A 24,946-nucleotide genomic window follows, 5' to 3' on the forward strand; every position below is an offset into this window, starting at 1 on the left:
TGTAAAATAAATGCTGGTCCAACTAAACGCAAACCGGATGGAATAGCATGCCGCTGCAAGATGCTGCGGTAGCCATGCTGGTTCAGTATGCCTTCAATTTTGAATAAATCCCCAACATTGTCACCAGCAAAGCACCCCCACACCATCACACCTCCTCCTCCATGCTTCACGGTGGGAACCAGGCATGTAGAGTCCATTCGTTCACCTTTTCTGCGTTGCACAAAGACACGGTGGTTGGAACCAAAGATCTCAAATTTGGACTCATCAGACCAAAGTACAGATTTCCACTGGTCTAATGTCCATTCCTTGTGTCTGCTGCTAGAACTCTGTGTGGCATTGACCTGGTCTCTAATCTGAGCTGCTGTTAACCTGCGATTTCTGAGGCTGGTGACTCGGATGAACTTATCCTCTGCAGCAGAGGTGACTCTTAGTCTTCCTTTCCTGGGGCGGTCCGCATGTGAGCCAGTTTCTTTGTAGCGCTTGATGGTTTTTGTGACTGCACTTGGGGACACTTTCAAAGTTTTCCCAATTTTTCGGACTGACTGACAATCATTTCTTAAAGTAATGATGGCCACTCGTTTTTCTTTACTTAGCTGCTTTTTTCTTGCCATAATACAAATTCTAACAGTCTATTCGGTAGGACTATCAGCTGTGTATTCACCTGACTTCTCCACAAAGCAACTGATGGTCCCAACCCCATTTATAAGGCAAGAAATCCCACTTATTAAACCTGACAGGGCACACCTGTGAAGTAAAATCCATTTCTGGTGACTACCTCTTGAAGCTCATCAAGAGAATGCCAAGAGTGTGCAAAGCAGTGATCAAAGCAAAAGGTGGCTACTTTGAAGAACCTAGAATATGACATATTTTCAGTTGTTTCACACTTTTTTATGTATATAATTCCACATGTGTTAATTCATAGTTTTGATGCCTTCAGTGTGAATCTACAAATTTCATAGTCATGAAAATAAAGAAAACTATTTGAATGAGAAGGTGTGTCCAAACTTTTGGTCTGTACTGTATATATGCTTCTACCTTTATTTCATGTGATTGTTTATCTATGATTCAATGGGAGTGAACAGAATTTTAAAGAAGCCCTCCTATTCTGCACTCATTACCTGTTGTACACGACCGTATGCCCTCTGAGATATACGGTCCGTGAGCGGGCCATATGTCCCGCAGCGGCATTGATTGTACGCACAGGGGCACACAGCATCATAGATTACAATGATGCTGTGCATGGTTGGGCCACCCGCGGTGCTATAGTCCTGCACTCATATGATCTTATGAGTGCGGGACAATAGCCCCGTGGGCGGCCCGACGTGCACAGCATCATTGTAATCTATGATGCTATGTACTCCAGTACGCATAATCAATGCCGCTCTGGGACATATGAACCGTATGTCTCGGAGGGCATACGGTCGTGTGCAAGAGGCCTTTATTGCACCTGTTTGAACTCGTTACCTGTATAAAAACACCTGTCCACGCACTCCATCACACTCCAACCTCTCCACCATGGCAAAGACCAAAGAGCTGCCTAATTGTAGACCTGCACAAGGCATGGATGGGCTACAGCACAATAGGCAAGCAGCCTGGTGAGAAGGCAACAACTGTTGGCGCAATTATTAGAAAATGGAGAAACACAAGATGACTGTCAATCTTCCTCGTTCTGGGGTTCCATGCAAGATCTCGTTTCGTGGGGTAAGGATGATTCATGAGAAAGTTCAGGAATCAGCCCAGAACTACACGGAAGGACCTGGTAAATGACCTGAAGAGAGCTGGGACCACAATCTCAAACATTAATGTAACACGTTACACCATCATGTATTAAAATCCTGCAGGGCACTCAAGGTCCCCCTGCTCACAGCAGCACGTGTCCCAGCCTTTTTGAAGTTCACCAACGACCATCTGGATGATCCAGAGGAGACATGGGAGAAGGTCATGTGGTCAGAAGAAACCAAAATATAACTTTTTGGTATCAACTCCACTCGCCGTGTTTGGAGGAAGAAGAAGGATGAGTACAACCCCAAGACCACCATCCCAACCGTGAAGCATGGGGGTGGAAACATCATACTTTGGTGGTGCTTTTCTGCAAAGGGGACAGGACGACTGCACCGTATTGAAGGGAGGATGGGTGGGGCCATGTATCAAGAGATTTTGGCCAACCACCTCCTTCCCCCGGTAAGAGCATTAAAGCTGGGTCTCCCAGCATGACAATGACCCAAAACACCCAATTGAAAATCTTTGGAGGGAGCTGAGACGCAATGTAGCCCAGCGACAACCCCGAAACCTGAAAGATCTGGAGAAGATCTGTATGAAGGAGTGGGCCAAAATCTCTGCTGCAGTGTGTGCAAAGTTGGTCAAGAACTATAGGAAACGTCTGACCTCTGTACCAGATATAAAGTTCTGTTTTTCTATTGTATCAAATACTTACCGGTATTTCATGCAATAAAATGCAAATTAATGATTTGAAAATCATACTATGCAGGGCTCCAGATGACAACCAAAATGGTCGCCAATGCGACTTAGAATTTCAAAATGGTGACAAGACTTTGTAGTCTTGTTGCCATTTGCGCCTACCCTCTGCTGCTTTGCCTCTTTCACACACGAGTTGAACTGACATGGGACGCGCTGCTTTCAGTGTGTGCCATGTTCTCCTCAACAGCACAGGGGAGAAGGAGGCAATCCCTCCCCCCTGTGCCACTGCTGCCGCTGCCACCAATAAGCTGATAGCAGGGAGGAGGAGGGGAGGGGCTGTCGCCATTGCGCCACCAATGGATATCGTTTTTGCCTGAATACAAATGCAGGCTGCGCTGCAGGTGCTGGCCATATCCCATACCCGACACCCAGCCTCTATGACTGCGCAATGCGATCCGCAGCATATAATCCCTTAGGTGTGGCACCTGAGGGGTTAGGCTACTTTCACACTCGCGTTTGGTGCGGATCCGTCATGCATCTGCACAGATGGATCCATTCAGATAATACAACCGTCTGCATCCGTTCAGAACGGATCCGTTTGTATTATCTTTAACATAGCTAAGACGGATCCGTCTTGAACACCATTCGAAGTCAATAGAGGACAGATCCGTTTTCTATTGTGCCAGATTTTATTGGCTCAGTTTTCGTCAGACGGACACCATAACCCTCCAAAGCGGAATGGAGACGGAACAGAGGCAAACTCATGCATTGTAAGCATATCCTTCTCCATTCAGAATGCATTAGGGCAAAACTGATCTGTTTTGGACCACTTGTGAGAGCCCTGAATGGATCTCACAAATGGAAAGCCAAAATGCCAGTGTGAAAGTAGCCTTAATTGCAGCAGATCGCAGCAAGCAGTCATAGAGGCTGGGAATGGGATTTGGCCGGCACCAGCAGCCTGGCTTTGTATTCAGGAATAAACTATATTTATTGGTGGCACAGTGCGCCCCCTTCCCCCCCAGTATTATAAAGTATAATCATTGGTGGCGCAGTGCGCCCCCCCAGTATTCTAACTATTATAATCATTGTTGGCAGTGGCCACAGGGTCCCCTCCCTTCCTCCTCATTGGTGGCAGTGGCAGCTTCTGATCGGAGCCCCAGCAGTGTAATACTGGGGCTCTGATTGGTTACCATGGCAGACAGGACGCTACTGAAGCCCTGGCTGCCATGGTAATCTCCCTGCTGCTGTGTGTACTATGCACAGGGCAGCATGGAGAGTGTGAAGTCCTATTCACCATAATAGATCTCTATTAGGGTGAATAGGACAAGGGATGAAAAGATCCCAGGTTCTAGCCCCTAAGGGGGGGAAATAGTTATTAAATAAAAAGTAAAAAAAAAAACACCAAAATACTAAGGCCCCTTGCAGACGAGCGTTCCTCCCGCAGCGAGTCCGCATCACAGCTCCCAGCCTGACCTCCCAGCACTGACGGGATTCACATAGCATTATAATGATTTATGGTGCTATGTAACCCTTACAGTTCTGGAATGTATTGGATAACACTGGCAGCATTATGCCAGTGTTATCCAATACATTCCAGAACTGTAAGGGTTACAAACCATCATAAATTAATATAATGCTATGTGACCCCGGCAGCGCTGGGAGGTCTGGCCGGGAGCTGCGTTGCAGACTCGCTGTGGGGGGAACGCTAAAAGTTTTAATCGCCCCCTTTCCTAATATTATTTATAAAATATATAAACAATAAAAAAATAAACATATTACATGTCGCTATGCCCGAAAAAGTGTGAACTATTAAAATATTGAAAAATATCTCCTATGCTGTGAACGCTGTAACAGAAAAAAAAAAAAAAACGCGCAATTTGCCATTTTTTTGTCACCTTTTCCCGACAAAAATTAGGATCGGACTGTTCTATTATGGTCCAGACGTTCCATAAAATGCGGAATGCACGTGGTGTTCATTTTTTTTTTTGCGTGGTATCGAGTATCGCAATACTTTTTTTATGGTATCGAAATCGAATTATAATTTTGGTATCGTGACAGCCCTAGGTAAGACATGTCTTTTTTTTATTTATTATTATACCGTAATTATATGTATTTTAAATTTGGCAGCTAAAAATTTAATTTGACTCCTAAATCTTTTATGTTAGGAGCCAATGGTTCCTAATCTTTTTAGTCTGGAGTGCTGCAATGTGATTTTCTGGATTCATTTTTTTTATTCTGTCTCTCACAGTTGAAGTGTACCTATCATAAAAACTACAGACCTCTCCATTCTTTGTAGGTGGGAAAACTTGCAAAATCGCCTATTTTCTCCACTGTATGGGTACCTTTAAAGGTGTACTTTACATGATTTTTATAATTTTGCCCTCAAATGTGTTCCACTTAAAAAATATATCAAATCCATTAACCGCCTCCCCGCCGCCCAGATCCAGCACCGAGGTTCTGGCTCCTGGCCTGTAAACTTCCAAATGGGGGTCACATGGGCTGCTAAAGCCAATCTTTGGCCTCAGTGGTGTCAAGGGTGCCCAAGGGTCAGTAATCCAGCAGTTACATGCCATTTGGAGACACATCACCGCTGAAGTCTGGAAGTTTACAGGCCAGGGACAGGAAGATTCGCTGAATTGGGTATTGGCGCTGGAATTAAGCAGCGGAGTGCAGATGAGATGAGGCATAATAAAAAATTCTGTAAGGGCTCTTTCAGTCGAGCAAGTCCATTGCGGGAATCACGCTCCGTTTGTGAGCGTGATCCTCCGTTCTGGACCCTGGTGGCTTTGCAGGAGCGCACAGCATTATCATGATTGATACAGGGTCATAGTGACATAAAGCTGTCAGTATGATTCCGTAGTAAAAAGGTGATGCAGAGGCACATAGCATTATCAATCAGTATAATGTCGTGCACTCCTGCAAGACCAGCAGGGTCCAGAACGGAGGATTACACTCACAAACGGAGCTGGACAACCCCTTTAAGGTAGTCTGAGAGTACAACCACGCTGCGCAATTGCGTGGCCAAGCTGTGGTTGAGTACCACACAGCCATACGGATCACAGCAGGCTCTAATTAAGCTAATTCGGATCGTTCTGTTTAGTTGGTTTTTACTGTTAAGGGCCACACGGCACCCGCAATACCACGCCGCCAAGCGCTCATGTACACGGCCGCTGTGCGGCCGTTCCGTACATTGGGAACCGCAATTTGAGGTCCCCAATGCACGCGCAACATCCGTGCCGGCGGCCAGGATGGATCGAGACCCAATGAACTTGAATGCAGTGTAAAAAAAAATTCTATTTTTTTTGCGGTGCGCAGGCATGGACAGAACCACCACGGAAGCACTGCATATCCTGGATTGTGTACCCATTCAAGTGAATGGGTCTGCATCCGTGATGCAGGTGCACACGGCCAGTGCCCGTGTATTGCGGACCCACTGTAAGCGGGCCGCGCAACGGCCGTGTGCATGAGCCCTAACAATGTAAACCAACTAAACAGTGTGATCCTAATTAGTTTAATTAGAGCCCAATGTGGCTTGTACGGCCACGCAGTGCTGGACCACACTGTGGCTGCATCTCGACTATGCGGTGTTGTCATACTCTTAAACTCCTCTGTTATCGGTGTCACTGCTGTTGTATGTTGTAGCCTTATGGTTTAGGCTGGTACTGAACGGTGACAACATTGCATCTAATCATTGTCAAAGTTGTTACAATGCCACTCGACAATCACAAAATCCAACACTGTTAAAATTTTAAGTGATTTTGCCATCATAGACCACAATGCAAGTCACCTGCGACTCGCCAAATCACAGTCTGAGGGTGCACTCAGCAAATTACAGCAAACTGCAAACAATTTACAGAAATAGTTTTGGTCACGCAACATGTCGCTGTTTAACCCATCCTTATTTTTTCACATTGGTTGCCGTGTATAAGCACAAGCTCACCAGAAAGGCAGTCCGTGCGGAGACGATTCCCCTTTGGCCGCCTTCACACGCTGCAGATTTTGTTGCACAACTCTGAGATTGGACATCAGTTTTATTCATTTGAATGGAATGGAAAGTACCTGGATTTCTACAAGCCCCATTCAGGTGAATGGAACTGATTTTCAGTCGCCGAAAATTCTGCAACAAAATCTGCAGCATGTGAAGGCACCCTTAGGCTTCATGCACACAGCCATGTCTGTATTCCAGTCCGCAAACAGATCTGCAAAATAAGTATAGTTTTCAAGTGCGCATGTTTCTCAGTCCCATCAAAAGGCTATTCTAGTCTACAATGTGGACCAGAATAGGGAATGTTATAAAATAAAATATGCAAAACAGGCACACGAATCCACAAAAATATGAATGTGTGCACTGCCACATAGAAGTCAATGGGTCAGTGTGCTCTCTGCAAAAAATGCAAGAGAACACATGGATAAACAATACGGTCATGTGAATCCTTAGGCTACATGCACGCGACCGTATGTGTTGTGCGATCCTCAAAAAAAAAAATTTTTGACATCCGTATCCATCAGTTTTTTTTTTGCGGATCCATTGTAACCATGCCTAAAACGAACAAGAATAGGACATGTTCTTTTTTTTGGGCGGGGCTACAGAACAGACATACTGATGCGGACAGCACACGGTCTGCTGTCCGCATTTTTTGCTACCCCTTGAAATGTATGGGTCTGCATCCTATCCGCAAAAAACATGGAACGGACACGGGAACAAAATACGTTTGTGTGCATTTAGCCTCATAGTAAGGATTAAGGCCCCTTTCACACGGGCGAGTTTTCCGTACGGGTGCGATGCGTGCGGTGAACGTATTGCACCCGCACCGAATCCTGACCCATTCATTTCTATGGGGCTGTGCACATGAGCGGTGATTTTCACGCATCACTTGTGCGTTGAGTGAAAATCGCAGCATGCTCTATATTGTCTGATTTTCACGCGACGCAGGCCCCATAGAAGTGAATGGGAAGCGTGAAAATCGCAAGAATCCGCAAGCAAGTGCAGATGCGGTGCGATTTTCAAGCACGGTTGCTAGGAGACGATCGGTATAGAGACCCGATCATTATTATTTTCCCTTATAACATGGTTATAAGGGAAAATAATAGCATTCTGAATACAGAATGCATAGTAAAACAGCGCTAGAGGGGTGAAAAAAAAATAATAATAATTTAACTCACCTTAGGCCACTTGATCGCGAAGCCGGCATCTCCTTGTGTCTCCTCTGCGCTGAACAGGACCTGGGGTGAGCTGCTGCATTAAATAGAGGTTAAGGACCTTTGATGACGTCACTCCGGTCATCACATGGTCTTTTACCATGGTGAATCACCATGGTAAAAGATCATGTGACGTACCATGTGATGACCGGAGTGACGTCATCAAAGGTCCTTAACCTCTATTTAATGCAGCAGCTCACCCCAGGTCCTGTTCAGCAGAGGAGACAGAAGGAGATGCCGGCTTCGCGATCAAGTGGACTAAGGTGAGTTACATTTTTTATTTTATTTTTTTCACCCCTCTAGCGCGGTTTTACTATGCATTCTGTATTCAGAATGCTATTATTTTCCCTTATAACCATGTTATAAGGGAAAATAATACAATCTTCAGAACATCAATCCCAAGCCCGAACTTCTGTGAAGAAGTTCGGGTTTGGGTACCAAACATGCGCGATTTTTCTCACGCGAGTGCAACGCATGACAATGTTTTGCACTCGCGCGGAAAAATTGCGCATTTTCCCGCAACGCACCCGCCTCTTATCCGGGCAAAAAACATGACGCCCGTGTGAAAGAGGCCTAAGGGGCACATTTATTAAGATCGTGTTTAGACGCCTATACCTGGCGGTGGATCCGCCAGAGTTATGAAGAGCTGCGAGCCTCTACATAACTTCGGCGGATCTATCCTCGCTTCTTAATGAAAGCCACCTTCCTAGCTGTCTTACATTTAGACCATTTTCACTGCCTAAAACAGGTGTAGAAAATGGTAAATCAGACGGGACTGCTGCCCGTTCCCGCCAACGACACACCCCATTTGTTAGACCTGGTGTGAGCATGGAGAAGTTGCAGATTGCAGTGCAAAGGACCTTTGCATCGCAATTTGAACCCTAAATCTGCCTAATTTAGGTATATTTCTGTTTGATCACCCCCAGAATGATTATACAAGCAACCAAACCGTCTGCGAGAAAAAGAAGACTGACAGATATCTGCTGTACCTGGAGACTTCATTTCCACAAACATCACAATATCACGACTCTGGTATTTTTTTGCTTTGTGTCAATGCTAACGTGGCCATGTAGACGAGCAGTAACATATGATAACAAGTAATCTAGATTAACATTTGTGTTTAGATGTCCTGTGTTCATCTATTGTATAAATGCAGTAATTGTCACTGACCATTGTGTGCTAAACTTTTTAGAAATAATTTCCTAGTCCTGCATTCAAGAATAAAAACTACAGTAAATAATCCGGCCTCTAATCAGCTCTAGATAAATAGGAGCTAATTGTCTGAATTGTGGCTTGTCTGCAGTGGTCCAGTGTGAATGCTGCACCTCAGTGATAAGGGTTTTTTCCATCACTGTGGCATGACCTTATGATCAGTGGGTGACAGGCGTCATGCACATGACGGTATGTATTTTGCGGTCTGCAAACCACAGAGCTACAAAATACAGATACAGGCCGTGTGCATCCCGCATTTTCCTGATAGAACTGCCTTTTCTTAGCTGCAAAACTCACAAGAATAAGACATGTTCTATAATTTGCGGAACTGCCGCAGATGACATAGAAATGAATGGGTCCACGTGAGAGACATAAAAATTGCGGTCCAGACATGGACTAAGAGCTCATGCACATGACTGTATGTTTGGTCTGCATCCGTCTTATTCTTGTCCGTTAAATAAGGGGGGGAAAAGGAGGGATCCATGTTTTGCGGATCTGCAATTTGCATAAGGCAAAACACGGCCCGGTACATGAGGCCTAATATATATGTAAATTTTTAGCTAGTGTCCATTTTTTTGTATCTGCAGTAAATTTTTATACCGCAGTGTCTGCAAACAAAAAATATATTTAGTGTTACATATAAATCAATTTTAGGTAGTGTTAGTGTAGATTTTTGCGCCGCACATAATATCTTTGTGTGTGAGTCCTGCACCTGCTGAGCGCTGATCAGAAACATCCATTTTTCTGAATGGTCTGCTCAGTTTACAGTGCAGATTCTTTTTTCTTCGTATATATACAGTCATGTGAAAAAATTAGGACACCCTTTGAAAGCATGTGGTTTTTTGTAACATTTTTAATAAAAGGTTATTTCATCTCCGTTTCAACAATACAGAGAGATTAAAGTAATCCAACTAAACAAAGAAAACTGAAGAAAAGTCTTTTCAAGATCTTCTGTAAATGTCATTCTACAAAAATGCCTATTCTAACTGAGGAAAAAGATAGGACACCCTTGCCCCTAATAGCGAGTGTTACCTCCTTTGGCTGAAATAACTGCAGTGAGACGGTTCTTGTAGCCATCTACCAGTCTTCGACATCGGTCTGAGGAAATTTTACCCCACTCCTCAATGCAGAACTTTTTCAGCTGTGAGATGTTTGAGGGGTTTCTTGCACGTACAGCCCTTTTCAAGTCACCCCACAGCATCTCAATGGGATTCAAATCTGGACTTTGACTTGGCCATTCCAGGACTCTCCATTTCTTCTTTTTCAGCCAATCTTTGGTTGATTTACTAGTATGTTTTGGGTCATTGTCATGTTGCATGGTCCAGTTCCGCTTCAGCTTTAATTTTCTAACTGATGGTCTCACATGTTCTTCAAGCACCTTCTGATACACAGTAGAATTCATCGTGGATTCTATGATGGTGAGCTGACCAGGTCCTGCTGCAGCAAAGCAGCCCCAAACCATGACACTTCCACCTCCATGCTTCACAGTTGGTATGAGGTTCTTTTCTTGGAATGCTGTGTTTGGTTTACGCCAAACATGTCCTCTGCTGTTGTGTCCAAATAATTCAATTTTGGACTCATCTGTCCAAAGAACATTATTCCAGAAGTCCTGGTCTTTGTCAACTTTATCTCTGGCAAATGTCAGTCTGGCCTCGATGTTTCTCTTGGAAAGCAAAGGTTTCCTCCTTGCACACCTCCCATGCAAGTTAAACTTGTACAGTCTCTTTCTGATTGTAGAGGCATGTACTTCTACATCAACAGTAGCCAGAGCCTGCTGTAGTTCTCGAGATGACACTTTAGGGTTTTTGGAGACCTCTTTTAGCATCTTGCGGTCTGCTCTTGGGGTGAACTTGCTGGGGCGACCAGTCCTGGGCATGTTGGCAGTTGTTTTGAAAGCCCTCCACTTGTAGACTATCTTCCGGACAGTGGAATGGCTGATTTCAAAATCTTTTGAGATCTTTTTAAATCCCTTCCCAGACTCATAGGCTGCTACAATCTTTTTTCTGAAGTCCTCTGACAGCTCTTTTGCTCTCACCATGGTGCTCACTCTCACTTCAACAGTCAGGAGCACACCAAACTAAATGTCTGAGGTTTAAATAGGGCAAGCCTCATTCAACATGCAGAGTAACGATCTACTAATTATGTGCACCTGGTGTGATATACCTGTGTGAGATCTGAGCCAATTTAAGAGGGAATACATGTGAGGGTGTCCTATCTTTTTCCTCAGTTAGAATAGGCATTTTTGTAGAATGACATTTACAGAAGATCTTGAAAAGACTTTTCTTCAGTTTTCTTTGTTTAGTTGGATTACTTTAATCTCTCTGTATTGTTGAAACGGAGATGAAATAACCTTTTATTAAAAATGTTACAAAAAACCACATGCTTTCAAAGGGTGTCCTAATTTTTTCACATGACTGTATATATATATATATATATATATATATATATACATACATACACACAGGGAAAACAGGTATTTTCCTCCCAGTGTGTGCTGCTGGGCTTATTTGCAGCCAGGTGGGGTCAAACACTGCACTGGATTTTAAGTGCCGGTCCGGGTTTTGACAGCACCTAGCTGTCCTTAAAAGACAGCTGGGCTCAGCAGCAAGGTGTGTGCTGGGATCTGAGGCTTGTGCCGTGCTGGAGGGCTGAGACCCGTGTTTAGGGGAAACAGGCCCCCTAAAAGCCTGCTATGGACTGCTGAAGATAGAACTGCCAACAAGGTGATTTTTGCTATGTGGACTTTCCATTGTGTGTGAACTAACACCAAGACTGCAAAGTGATGTTTTGTTTTTGCCTTATGTGTGAATCAACACAGAAGTTTGATTTAAGAACTGGTAATTTGCCTCTGTACTGCGTCCGCATACCCTGTCTACCAGAGCGAATCCCCACAATACATATATATAGAAATCAATTTTATTTTAGTGTAGGTTTTTGCACGCAACATCTTTGTGCATGCTTGCATCCTGCAATTTTTTTTTCTACTCCTTTTGTCTATATTTCAACATACACACCCCACACAATAAATAAAGGTTTACACATTTCACACGTCACACTCCGATAAAATAAAAATGGCCCGTCCGTCCAAACGAGTATACTCAGCTGAAGAGGCATATGCAATTCTTGCCTCCGATACCGAGTCTGCCAGTGAGGGAGAAGAGGATGCCACTTTCCTCTACTCCCTCATTATCATCCATTGATGAGGGACCCTCTAGAAGGTGCCCCAGGGTAGCAGTGGAGGCAGCCCCCAGAGTGAACCCTTATGGACCCCACCCCCTGACTATTATCAGCCCCAAATTCTGCATTTTCTGGGCTGCTTCGGAATACAGATAGATAGTGTGGGCTTAACTGACCTAGATTTTTTCAAAATCTTCTCTGAATATTTTGTAAATTTAATGACCCAGAAGTGAGGCAATTCGGAAATTCCTACACTACAACGACAATGCACAGTGCCCACCCCATAACGACCCGACATTTGACCGTCTGTTCAAGGTTTGGCCTGTCCTTGATCACTTTAACACCAGGTTTGCTGAGGTGTACACCCCTGATAAAAGTGTCCCTATTACTTTTCAAAGGAAGGATCAGATTCCGTCAGTACCTGCCCAGCAAATGGACAAGGTATGGCATTAAGATTTACAAACTTTATGAGAGTAGCTCCGGGTACACCCACAAGCTCCGCATTTATGAAGGGAAAGATTCCCTGATAGAACCCCCAGAATGCCCCCCCCCCCCATCCTAGGAGTTAGTGCACCCACTGCTGGATAAGGGTTACCACCTCTATGTGGATAACTATTATACCAGCATACCCCTATTCATGTCCCTAACTGCCAGAGGTACTGTGGCTTGCGGCACAGTGCGCAAAAATCAGAGAGGCCTCCCTAGATCACTGGTAGGGCAACCACTGAGAATGGGTGAAAGTAGTTCTCTCCTCCATGAGAACATGCTGGTGGTTAAGTACAAGGTCAAGAGGGACGTTCTTGTACTGACCACCATTCACACTAACGCCAGCTCCCCTGCTCCTGTACGAGGTACCACAACCACTACCCCCAAACCAGTTTGCATCTTTGATTACAACAGGCACATGGGGGGGGGGGGGCGGGTTGATCTTCCAGATCAGCTTCTGAAGCCTTACAATTCCACATGAAAAACTAAAGTGTGGTACAAAAACCTGTCCGTACACATTGTACAGATGGCAATGTGCAAAGGCATAAGTGCTATTTCAATCTGCAGGCCGCACAGGAACTTTCCTTCAGTTCCAAGAGGTGGTTATCAAGGCCCTAATTATTCAAAGCCAGGCTGGGGAGGGTCCCAGTACTTCAGGAAGTCATGGTGCCCATGTTGTACCAGGGCAACATTTTCCAGGTCAAGTCCGCCAGACAGCAAGGAAGGGAAGGACCCAAAAAAGATGCAGGGTGTGTTCCAAATAAATAGAATAAGGAAAGACACCATCTACCACTGCGAAACCTGCCCTGAAAAACCTGGCCTGTGCATGCAGGATTGTTTCAGAATCTACCACTCATCCATGGAGTATTAATTTAATTTCATCCTTGATGTACCCTGTAGTTTTACCACCTTATATTTCTGATTTAGTCCGCATAGCTTACATATCCACTTTTCACCAACCACTACATATTCATTTCTGTGAAACACCTGTTAGGTCAAAAGTGCCCTTTCCACCCCTTAAAATGTTTGTACTGGGGTGCACTTTCCAAAATGGGGTCATTTCTTGGGTTTTTTTATTTCAGGGGACCAGGAATTTTTTATATGCAACATGGATTTCCAATTCAGGCCAACAAAATCCATATTTTACTTTTTGCCTGCCGTGCACCCGTACAGCAGGCTACAAGCACATATGGGGTGTAGAGATAATAGAATTTCATATTTTGAAATTTTTGTCAGGCCGGTACAGATGGCCCACTTATGCCGTTTGTATTGGTTGGTGATGAGGCCTTTCAAATGTGTGGAAATCTTCTGAAACCGTATTCAAGCCACGGATTAGATTTAAAAAAATGCACTTTCAACTACCGCTTGACCAGGGCTCGAAGAATGGTTGAATGCACATTTGGAATTTTGGTAGCAAAATGGAAGATTTTCACTAAACCCATTCATATGAAGGTAGAATAGATCGACGAGGTTGTAAAGTCTGCTGTTGTGTTACACAACTACCTCCTTAAAAAAGAACCACTCAATTTGGAACAGATACCGGAGGACAGCAAGATGGCAAGCATTCAAAGTTCTGGACCTCGGTCAAGTGTAGCGGTTGCATGGATGAGAGACTGTTTTGCGGATTATTTCTGCTCTGATGCAGGAAGGGTGGACTGGCAGGACCGATTTGTATAAACATTTTGTGATTAATTAGCAAAAAAACGTTAATGGTTTAGTTGCCTGTTTGTTGGTGGTTACAGTGTGTTGTATTGTTGTAGATTGGATTTATTGTTTATCAACATACTTGTAACTTTTTTTTAACCATATTTATGTCCCCACGCTAGAGGAGCAACACAGACTTGTGTCGCTCCACTGGCGCTGGGAGATTTTGTCAGGCCTGTTATGGAGACTCTTGTTAAATCTCCCTATGCTAGAGGAGCGACACATACGGTACATTTCACATGCATGTCAGAACAATCACTTTATATGCAGATAGAGTGTTTTAAAATATTCGCAATTGCAAAAATCATCGCTAATGATAATGTTTTTCGCAATACATACAACTTTACATTTTATCAGGTCTCAGTAGATATTACTGATTGGTGCACTCAGTATTGTTGGGACATCACAGCACTATGTCTGTAGCATGTATGTATGGACAGCAGAGAAATATCTCTCACATGCACACTGCACATCCAAAAAAATTTCATCAGCACTGAGTCGGAGGATCCAATTGGCTGTCCGTCAAGACACTGGACGATCCTTGACCTAAATTAAGGCCCTTACTGGTGCTGACTGCAGCCCCATAACCATCAGACAGCATCTGAGACTGAAGGGCTTCAAAAACAAAAAACGTCTTCAAAGACCTCGTCTCCTTGAACGCCACAGAACTGCTCATTTGGACTTTGCAAAAGAGCACCAAACATGGGACATTCAAAGGTGGAAAAAAGTTTTATTCTCTGATGAGAAAAAAATTAACCTTGATGGTCCTGATGGTTTCCAACGTTACTGGCATGACAAGCAGATCCCACCTGAGATGTTTTCAACGCGCCACAGTGGAGGGGGCGCCATAAAGGTCTGGGGTGCTTTTTCCTTCAGTGAAACAATGGAGCTTCAGGAAGTGCAGGGGCGTCAAATGGCCGCTGGCTATGTCCAGATGTTGCAGAGAGCATTCCTCATGACTGAGGGCCCTCGTCTGTGTGGAAACGACTGGGTTTTTCAACAGGACAATGCTACAGTACACAATGCCCGCAGGACAAGGGACTTCTTCCAGGAGAATAACATCACTCTTTTGGCCCATCCTGCGTGTTCCCCTGATCTAAATCCAATTGAGAACCTTTGGGGATGGATGGCGAGGGAAGTTTACAAAAATGGACAACAGTTCCAGACAGTAGATGGCCTTCGTGCGGCCGTCTTCACCACTTGGAGAAATGTTCCCACTCACCTCATGGAAAAGCTTGCATCAAGCATGCCGAAACGAATTTTTGAAGTGATTAACAATAACGGCGGAGCTACTAATTCCGGAGTTCATGTTTGGAAGTTGGATTTCTGTTTTGGGGGGTTTAGTTTTTTTTTTTGGAGGTGTGGTCCTAAACTTTTGATCTGAAAAACAGCCTGTATTCGTTGTTTTCATTAAATTGAATGCTCAAAAAATGTTGTGTCTCACTCCCATTTCTTCTTGTTGCATGTTGAAGCTGTACTTGGAACCTTGTCTTAAACTTTTGATCAGGACTGCATTACTGTGTATTATAGAAGTAGAGAAATTGAAACTTGGAAATTTGCAATTTTTTACTAATTTTTTGGCAAATTTTGTATTTTTTTATAAATACAAATACATTTTTTGACTTCATTTTACCAGTGTCATTACCATATGTGACGAAAAACTATCTCAAACTAAGTCAAAGCGTTTTAAAGTTATCACCACTGGTCAGATTTGCAAAAAAGTGGAGGTCGAGTGGGGGGGGAACGGCGTTCCTGCACTTTTTTCATGGCAGGAACGCCGTTCCCTTTCAGCCTCAAGCCAGGAGAACGCGAAAAGTTTGTCCTGGGATTCGAACTCACGACCTCTACACATCAGTGGCAAGGCATTTACCCTCACAGCCATGAAAGCTGTCTAGCTAGTTGCTTAAAAAAAAAAATATAAGACTTCTACTTATACCTAGTGTAATACCTAGTGTACAACCATACACATGACAGCTGCCCACTGTGTATGGATGTAGCAGAGCTGGGTGTGTTGGGGCAGCTGTCATGTGTATGGTTGTACACTAGGTATCAGTACACTAGGTATAAGTAGAAGTCTTATTTTATTTTTTTTAAGCAACTACTTAGACAGCTTTCATGGCTGTGAGGGTAAATGCCTTGCCACTGATGTGTAGAGGTCATTAGTTCAAATCCCAGGACAAACTTTTCTAAAAGTGTTTTTTTTTTTTATAATACTTCTACTGATACCTAGTGTACTGATACCTAGTGTACAACCATACACATGACAGCTGCCCCAACACACCCAGCTCTGCTACATCCATACACAGTGGGCAAAGTTACCTACAGTAGAAGTCTTATATTTTTATTTTTAAGTAACTAGCTAGACAGCTTTTATAGCTGTGAGGGCATATGCCTTGCCTCTGATGTGTAGGGGTCATGAGTTCGAATCCCAGGACAAACTTTTCTGAAAGTGTTTTTTTTTTTTTTTTTTTAAATACCGGACTGTTACTTTACTGCCACGGGGGAGGCGGGCTATTGGCGCCATGATACTGGCACATGAAGGGGGTATGAGAGAGGAACTTGATACTGGCACATTAGGGGACAGGGGGAGAGGATGGCACTATGATATTGTGTTTTGATCACAATGTGTACATTTGGCCCAGTCCGCAGCTACACAAATTACAGCGTGCTAGATTTTCTGTGCTTTTTTTTTTTTTGGAGGGGGGGGGGGTTACAGTGGATCTTGGGTGAGTTCCCACACTTTTTTTCCCAGGACTTGACCCCTGAATAAGTCTGTGTCCTAAAGGGGTTAAAGAGGACCTTTCATGGGTCCAAAGAATATGAACTAAGTAGCAGGCTACATAGAGCGCAGCCCAGGGATCTAAGTGCACTTACTAATGTTCCTGAGCGCCCCTCTATGATCGCTTGCTATTACACTTTTTGAGATGTAAGGTGACAAAAAATGGTTTATTTAGCACAGTTTTTATTTTTGATTTTTTACGGTGTTCATCTGAGGGGTTAGGTCATGTGATATTTTTATAGAGCCAGTCGATACGGACACAGCGATACCTAATATGTATATATATTTTTATTTATGTAAGTTTTACACCATAATATCATTTTTGAAACAAAATAAATTTATGTTTTAGTGTCCCCATATTCTGAAAGCCATAGTTTTTTCAATTTTTGGGTGATTATCTTAGGTAGGGTCTAATTTTTTGAGATGCGGGATGAGATGACGGCTTGATTGGCACTATTTTGGGGTGCATATGACTTTTTGATTGCTTACTATTACACTTTTTGTGATGTAAGGTGACAAAATGGTTTATTTAGCACAGTTTTTATTTTTTACGGTGTTCATCTGAGGGGTTAGGTCATGTGATATTTTTATAGAGCCGGTCGATACGGAAGCGGCGATACCTAATATGTATACTTTTTTATTTTTATTTATGTAAGTTTTACACATTAACAGCTTTTTTAAATAAAAAAAATGATGTTTTAGTGTCTCCATATTCTGAGCCATAGTTTTAAATTTTTTTGGGTGATTGTCTCAGGTAGGGGTTCATTTTTTGCGGGATGAGGTGACGGTTAGATTGGTACTATTTTGGTGGGCATACGCCTTTTTGATCGCTTGGTGTTTTACTTTTTGTGATTTAAGACAATTTTTTTTTTATTTAGCACAGTTTTTATTTTTATTTTTTTACGGTGTTCATCTGAGGGGTTAGGTCATGTGATATGTTTATAGAGCCAGTCGATACGGACGCGGCGATACCTAATATGTAAACTTTTTTTTTTCCCTTCTTTTTACCAATTTTTTTAACTTTAGTTGGGGAAAATGAAGTTTGTTTATATTTACTTTAAACTTAAATTTTTTTTGGGGGGGGGAACTTTTTAAACTTTATTTTTAATCCCACTTTGCGACTTCAACTTTTGGGGGTCTAATCCTTTACAATGCATTCCAATACTTCTGTATTGGAATGCATTGGCTGTATGAGTAATACAGTGAGTATTACTCATACAGCTTCAGGCCTGTGAGATCCAGGGGTTTGGATCTCACAGGCTCGTCACCGGAAGGCAGCGCGATGCCTTCCTTAGGCATCGTGCTGCCTTCCATGCCATCGGGTCCCCCCTACAGCCCCACGGGGACCCGATGGCACTGCCGCCCACAACATAAAAAGCCGCGAACATGAATTGACCTGAGGTTTGCGGCGATCGCAGACACGGGGAGCGGGAGGGGGGGAGGGGTCACAGGGCCCCTCCCCCCTGCGCATTTAGCCAAGGTGCCTGCTCAACGATTTGAACGTAGCAAATCAGCAGGTTACATCATACATCTCTACCTAGCCATGAGTATAATATATATATATATATAGTAGGGGTTAGCTCTTCTCCGAGGGTTTAAGGTCCAAACATCGCTTTTATTTGGCACCTTAGCAAAACAAACATAAATCATACAAAATAAACACCTGCCCGGCTGGGCTCTAACTAAGCAAAGTTTTCCCAGTCCAATGTCCCACAGTCGCCTGGCTGTACAGAGCCCTGTTCACACATGGTCTCACTTCCAGTACCTTTATGGGGGAGTGTGGCCCAGTAGTCCCTCCGACTCCGGTCTTGTGACCCTTGCATCAAGACGTCCCCCAATGCTCCGGCTAGCACCAAGCCCCGTGGTCCCTCAGCCAGCCCTACTAAGACCACTAATACAGAGCCTCCAGCAGGACCCTGTTGCACAATGAATCTCCTTCCCCTAGACTGACACCCTGGGAAGTGCTTTATGCCAGCCCCAGCACCTCCAGCTGGACTCACCTGTGGTGGAATAGGGGTGTAGGCCACACTATCCACCCCTTCCTTGCCTCTCACCTCCTTGAGATCTGTCACTATATCACATACGCCCCCTCCACTTTGTTCAAGCCTGTAGGGGTGAACACTAGCTTAAAATCCAGATGCTTGTGAACGGGCATCGACCTGGCCTACAATCTTCCCCTTATTCTGCCAGACCCAGGACAACAGCGCTTGGTTTGTCACCCTCATGAGTTTATTACAGAGCTGACAAGGCCTCTGGTTATATTTCCTGGCTTCTGCACAGGCCCCTCCCATCCTTTCTTGGACTGCGGCAACTCTTGACTGAACTGGTCTCAGTTATGGTCATGTCCCGACCCTTTCTCTTTTGCCTTGCAGGGCTCCTTCAGCAGAGCAGGTTTCTTACGACTTGCTTCTTTTCCGCGCATCTGGACCACTTTTCCATTATTCTCAGCAGAGGTTTCTTCGGGTTCGGGGCCAGCTTCAGAGTCTTCTGCGTCTTCAGTGGCTTTTCCCACTTCGGCAGTCGCTCCTTCCGCCCTAACCTTGATCTCTGGAACATCCAAAGATTTCTCCCATTCCCGGCCTTAGCTTCTTCGGCCTCTATTTCTTTGGAGTCTCCATTTACTTTATTAGCCTTTTTATCCTTCACAAACATGGCATCATATCCTTGCCTTCTTAACTCCTCCTCATCAAGGTTGCAGGCACTAGGGACATCAGGATCTTCACCAGACTCGTTGCCTTCTGGCAAACCTTCCAGAGGTTCACTCAGGATATTGTTCCCCAATAGTTTAGGCTCTGGGAGAGATATCTCACAGTAGTAGACACCATCTGCATGCTGGTCGTCTGTCTCCTGGTATTTCTTCTCCAGCAGACCACTGGAATACTGTAAGGCACTGATGGCAAAGGGAACATATTTCATGACCAGGTCCTGGCTACTCATTGCCACTAGTCTCTTAGCCTCTGCATTCACATCAGCCCTATCAGCGGGCTTAGCAGAAAGGTCTTCTCCGCCACGGTCGGCACCAAGGCGCCACCATCTCCAGACCCATTCTTAACAGGCTCTGGCTTAGACTTCTCCAACTCAGACGTTCTTCCCGACATAATCTTTTGAGCTCATGAGACCTTCCATCCTTGCTCTGAGTTGCTTGTTCAGCCTCTCACATTCATCTCGCTCCTCAAGCGCTTCTTCAAGGGATCGAGCCAAAGGAAAAGAGGTGTCATCCTTATCACCGAGGTTACATTACTTCACATTTTCATTAGGTAATGCAGATAACTTGGCGCCATTGGTTCTAGTTGTCACCATAGTCTCACGTCCGGTGGGAACTATCTGACAGTCCTTTTTAATCACATGTCTGTCCAGCATATTTACCATTATACCAGTCTTAGTTTTCAGCATCGTGCTATCCCTTACCCGGACTAGCAAGGGGCTCTAACTTTCACGACCCCAAGCCTAGCCTCAGTCACGGGCATTTTGGGCCACATAATACCCTTCTCCCCTGCGGATTCCCGCGAGGGAGCAACCACAACAGGCTTACCCGCTTGTTCAGATGCTGTGGTTTCCACAGAGACACATCCCCTTGCGACAGTTCCTTGCCTCTGGGACTTACCACCTGCCGGCCCAGCAGGTAGAAACTGTCGTTGGTGTACTGTCCCTGGGTCTGCCAGCCCAATAAATACAGGAATGTTCTTACCGCATGATGTCGCGGATTCGGCAGTCTCTGGAGATGAAGATCATCTAAGATCACCTCTACCGAGATCTCCAGCCTTCTCTGGGTTCCTGGTACGACGACCACCGGCAGACTACTCACTGCAACCATTGCTACCGGAAACCACATTGTCACCGCCACTTCTGTAAGAAGGTCTGTTAGATGTTCTTCTCTACCTGCATGAAGTTCTTTGTTTTGGTTTCACTTTGTCATCTCCTTTCCTTCTCCCAGCTGTCACCTATTTACACTAATTGTCTCCCTTTATATTCCCTCCCATACTGCCTCACTTTGCGGATTATACTTCTTCCTGGATTGTGTTCACTGCTGGAGGCTGCTTCCTCAGATAAGTCTGTTTCCTTTATTTGTGTTTCCTTGCTGGCTTGATTCTAGGTGACCCTGACTCCGTCCGTATTAAGTGCAGTGAGCCGGTGGTCGTGTCCCCTCACTATTATAGGGTTTTCAGGTGTCACATAGTATGAGGTATGTGGACATGCAATTGTCTACCATAAAGACCTTTGCATGGGCATAGCAGTCAGGGAAAGCTCTAGGGGTTTTATAGGGCTCACCCATATGCTCCTTAGTTTGGGATCAAGCCAGTCGGATGTTTATTTATAAGTTCCAGCTTTCTGCAACACCATCCGTGACACACATGGCCTGGAGTCCGGACCTCTCCAGGACGGTCACTCCAGGAGCACCTATTAGGACCTTGTACATCATCACAGGAAACACAGGCACTCCTGAGAGCTGCACCGCTCTCCATCTCTTTATCTTCCCGACGGTTGCCCTTGGCAACGGCATATATCCACTCTCAGCCCAGTTCAGAGCAGCCTCTCCAAGTGCAGCACTCGGCTTCCTCAACAGGGATTTGTTTCCTGCACCAGCTGCTTCATTACTTTCTCTGTGGCCTTGGTTGTCCGCCAAACCAGGCGACTTTTCACTCCAGTCGCCATTTTGACAAAAAAAGAAAATTCCACTCAGCTACTGGCCCTTTAAATCCTGCACCATTTGCACCACAGGAGAGAAAAAAAGTCCAGATTATCACCAGCCGGCTCCTGTGAGCAGTCGTTGCTCTCAGCAACCACTTTGCCTCTTTTCAGATGGGACTTCTGCCCGCATCCGACACCAATTGTGGGGGGTTAGCTCTTCTCCGGGGTCATTCACATAAGTATCTTCGCCAGACACCAAGCTTAAGGTCCAAACGTTGCTTTTATTTGGCACCTCAGCAAAACAAACATAAATCGTATAACATAAACACCTGCCCGGCTGGGCTCTAACTAAACAAGGTATCTTTCTACCTTACTTAAAGCACCGTTCGCACCCGGTAATTACAAGCGGCTTTCCCAACCCAGTGTCCCACAGCCGCCTGGCTGTACAAAGCCCTGTTCACACACAGTCTCACTTCCAGTACCTTTATGGGGGAGTGTGGCCCAGTAGTCCCTCCGACTCCGGTCTTGTGACCCTTGCGCCCAGGCGTCACAGTGTTCCCCAATGCTCCGGCTAGCACCTAGCCCCGTGGTCCCTCAGCCAGCCCGGCTAAGACCACTAATACAGAGCCTCCAGCAGGACCCTGTTGCACAATAAATTTTCTTCCCCTAGACTGACACCCTGGGAGGTGCTTTATGCCAGCCCCAGCACCTCCAGCTGGTCTCACCTGTGGTGGAATAGGGGTGTGGACCGCACTATCCACCCCTTCCTTGCCTCTCACCTCTGTGAGATCTGTCACTATCTCACTAGATATATAATGTCCAAAAAAGAGCAGCACTCCAACACAGGATAAAATAAATAACTAAAGTTTATTCGCCCATAGTGTAGCGACGTTTCGGCTCGTTGAGCCGAAACATCGCTACACCATGGGTGAATAAACTTTTGTTATTTTATCCTGGGTTGGAGTGCTGCTCTTTTTTGGACATTATATTTGGGTAAGCTTTATTCCACAGAGCGTGCAACCGGCCATTTCCAATTTTGATTGGTGCTGCCTCCCAATTTTCCCTTCACTAAATATATATATATATATGTACACATACACACAGCGAGGTACAGATGTATGATGTAACCGGCTGATTTTGTGTGTTTCACACACACATAAAGATATATATATATATATATATATGTGTGTATATACATAAACTGCAATCATCATTCTGTATTCCAGTAAAAGACCCAGTCCATCATTACATTAGACACATCCCCCACTTAATTTGCATTTGTTATGCATTTGTTATGAGTTCTGAGTTGTTAAATTGTCTAAATTCTGAACAATGTGTGATTACAGGGGTTCCCGTTCCCTCCGTCCGCAGCATGCCTTCGACAGAGAATCTGGAGGTGGTGGTTTTGTCTGCCGAGGAGGGAGAGCAGGCCGGACCCTCCCAGCAGCAGCATGAGGCGTCACCCCTACCTGATGTGGGCAAAATGGTGGAGGTGTTAGAGGCTAGACCCTCCTAGCAGCCTGATTCTTCCCCCCCCAGCTTCTGATGATGATGAATAGGAGGAGGTTGTCACCAGCCCCCGCCAGGAGGGTAAATATGTGCACATAGCAATATAATTCTGTATCCATGCCTTTCACAGACGAATGACGATGAAAATAATCTCTCCCTAGCACACAAAACCCTAAGACAGTGACACTAAAACAGAAAGCAAAATACTTTTTTTTCTTTTTTTACACAGACGATGACAATAATCCCTCCCTAGCACACGAAACCCTAAGACAATGACACAAAAAGTATTTTGCTTGGTGTTTTAATCAGCTAAACTATTCACTAACTAAGCTACACTGAGTATCCCCCCCTAACTATCTGTATTATATATTTAAGCTAAATAACTAACTACACTCTGCACTTGAACCTATCAACTACACTATTCACTAACTAAGCTACACTGAATATCTCTAACCCACTAACTAACTATCCAGTGGCGTATGGATCGCTATAGCAACCATAGCAGTGGCTATGGGGCCCTACGCCACTGGGGGCCCGTCCGGACTGCCTTCTGTTTTTTTTTTTTTTTTTATTAACACACACACACAGTGACACTACAGGCAGCCAGGCCCGACCGCCCGCCCACTACACTAGACTAGTGTAGTGGGTGGGGCGTGGGTGGTCCGCTGCTCGGGCCTGGCTGGGGAGAAGCCAAAGGAGTCAGGTCAGGACTGGAGCCGGCGGGGCGCACAGCCGCAAGAGCAGCAGATGAGGTAAACGGTGGGGGCCGGAACGGGGGCGTACCTGAGGGACGGCACGGAGGCGGAGCCAGGCACCAGTGCCGCAGCGCAAGAAATTGGAATGGAAGAATAATTCCTAGTAACTAGAGGGAGGAGGCGGACTCAAGCGTGGAGGGGGCCGGGCCGGGGGTGTACCTGGAGACTGGAGTGGAGAGACTAGGGAGGGAGAGGGAGTGGTCCCGCCGGCCGCACTGGCGGCAGTCAGATTCGCGCTCTCTGACTGCCCGAAACCAGTCAGAGGTTAGCAGCTCAGAGTGAGAGAGAGGAACCTCACTCACTCCTCACTGGTCTCCACTCTCCAGTCTCCAGTCCTGCCACTCCAGTCTGTGCCACTGCCTGCTGCCTGCAGCACAACAGGCGGCCCAACAGGAGATGAACCGGCAGTTCGCAGAGGCTCTTGTGGAACTGAAAAAGGGGTTCCCACCTCCTGCGCCAGTGGAACCAAAATTGGTACGTGCCTCGTACCACCTACAGAAGATGACACCTACTGATGATGTTGAGGCCTACCTTGCGTCTTTTGAGAGAGTTGCTGTCCGCGAGGAGTGGCCAAAAGAACAGTGGGCGGGTCTATTGGCCCCATTTTTGACCGGGGAACCTCAAAAGGCCTATTTGATCTTGAATCGGATAAGGCCCAGGACTATGAGACACTGAAGACGGAGATACTTGCACGCTTGGGTGTCACCATGACAGTCCGGGCCCAGCGTGTGCATCAGTGGACTTACTCCAGAGGCAAGCCACCCCGTTCTCAAATGTTTGACTTGATCCATCTCACCAGGAAGTGGTTGCAGCCAGAGACCTTGACCGGCCCTCAGATCATGGAGCGTGTAGTAATGGACCGGTACCTGCGTGCGCTCCCTGTGACACTGAAGAAGTCGGTCGGACAGGGGGACCCCAACACTGCAACCCAGTTAGTGGACCTAGTGGAGAGGTACCTTGCTTCTGAGGACTTGCTGAATCTATCTATGCCCCACCGTGGAGCGTCTTGGGGCGCAAGATCACTCCCAGGATCCGGTAAGACTGTTCCAGGGTTCAAAAGCAGGGGTAATGTTAAGAC

This window comes from Bufo gargarizans, chromosome 6, assembly GCF_014858855.1.
Source record: "Bufo gargarizans isolate SCDJY-AF-19 chromosome 6, ASM1485885v1, whole genome shotgun sequence".
Lineage (NCBI taxonomy): Eukaryota > Metazoa > Chordata > Amphibia > Anura > Bufonidae > Bufo > Bufo gargarizans.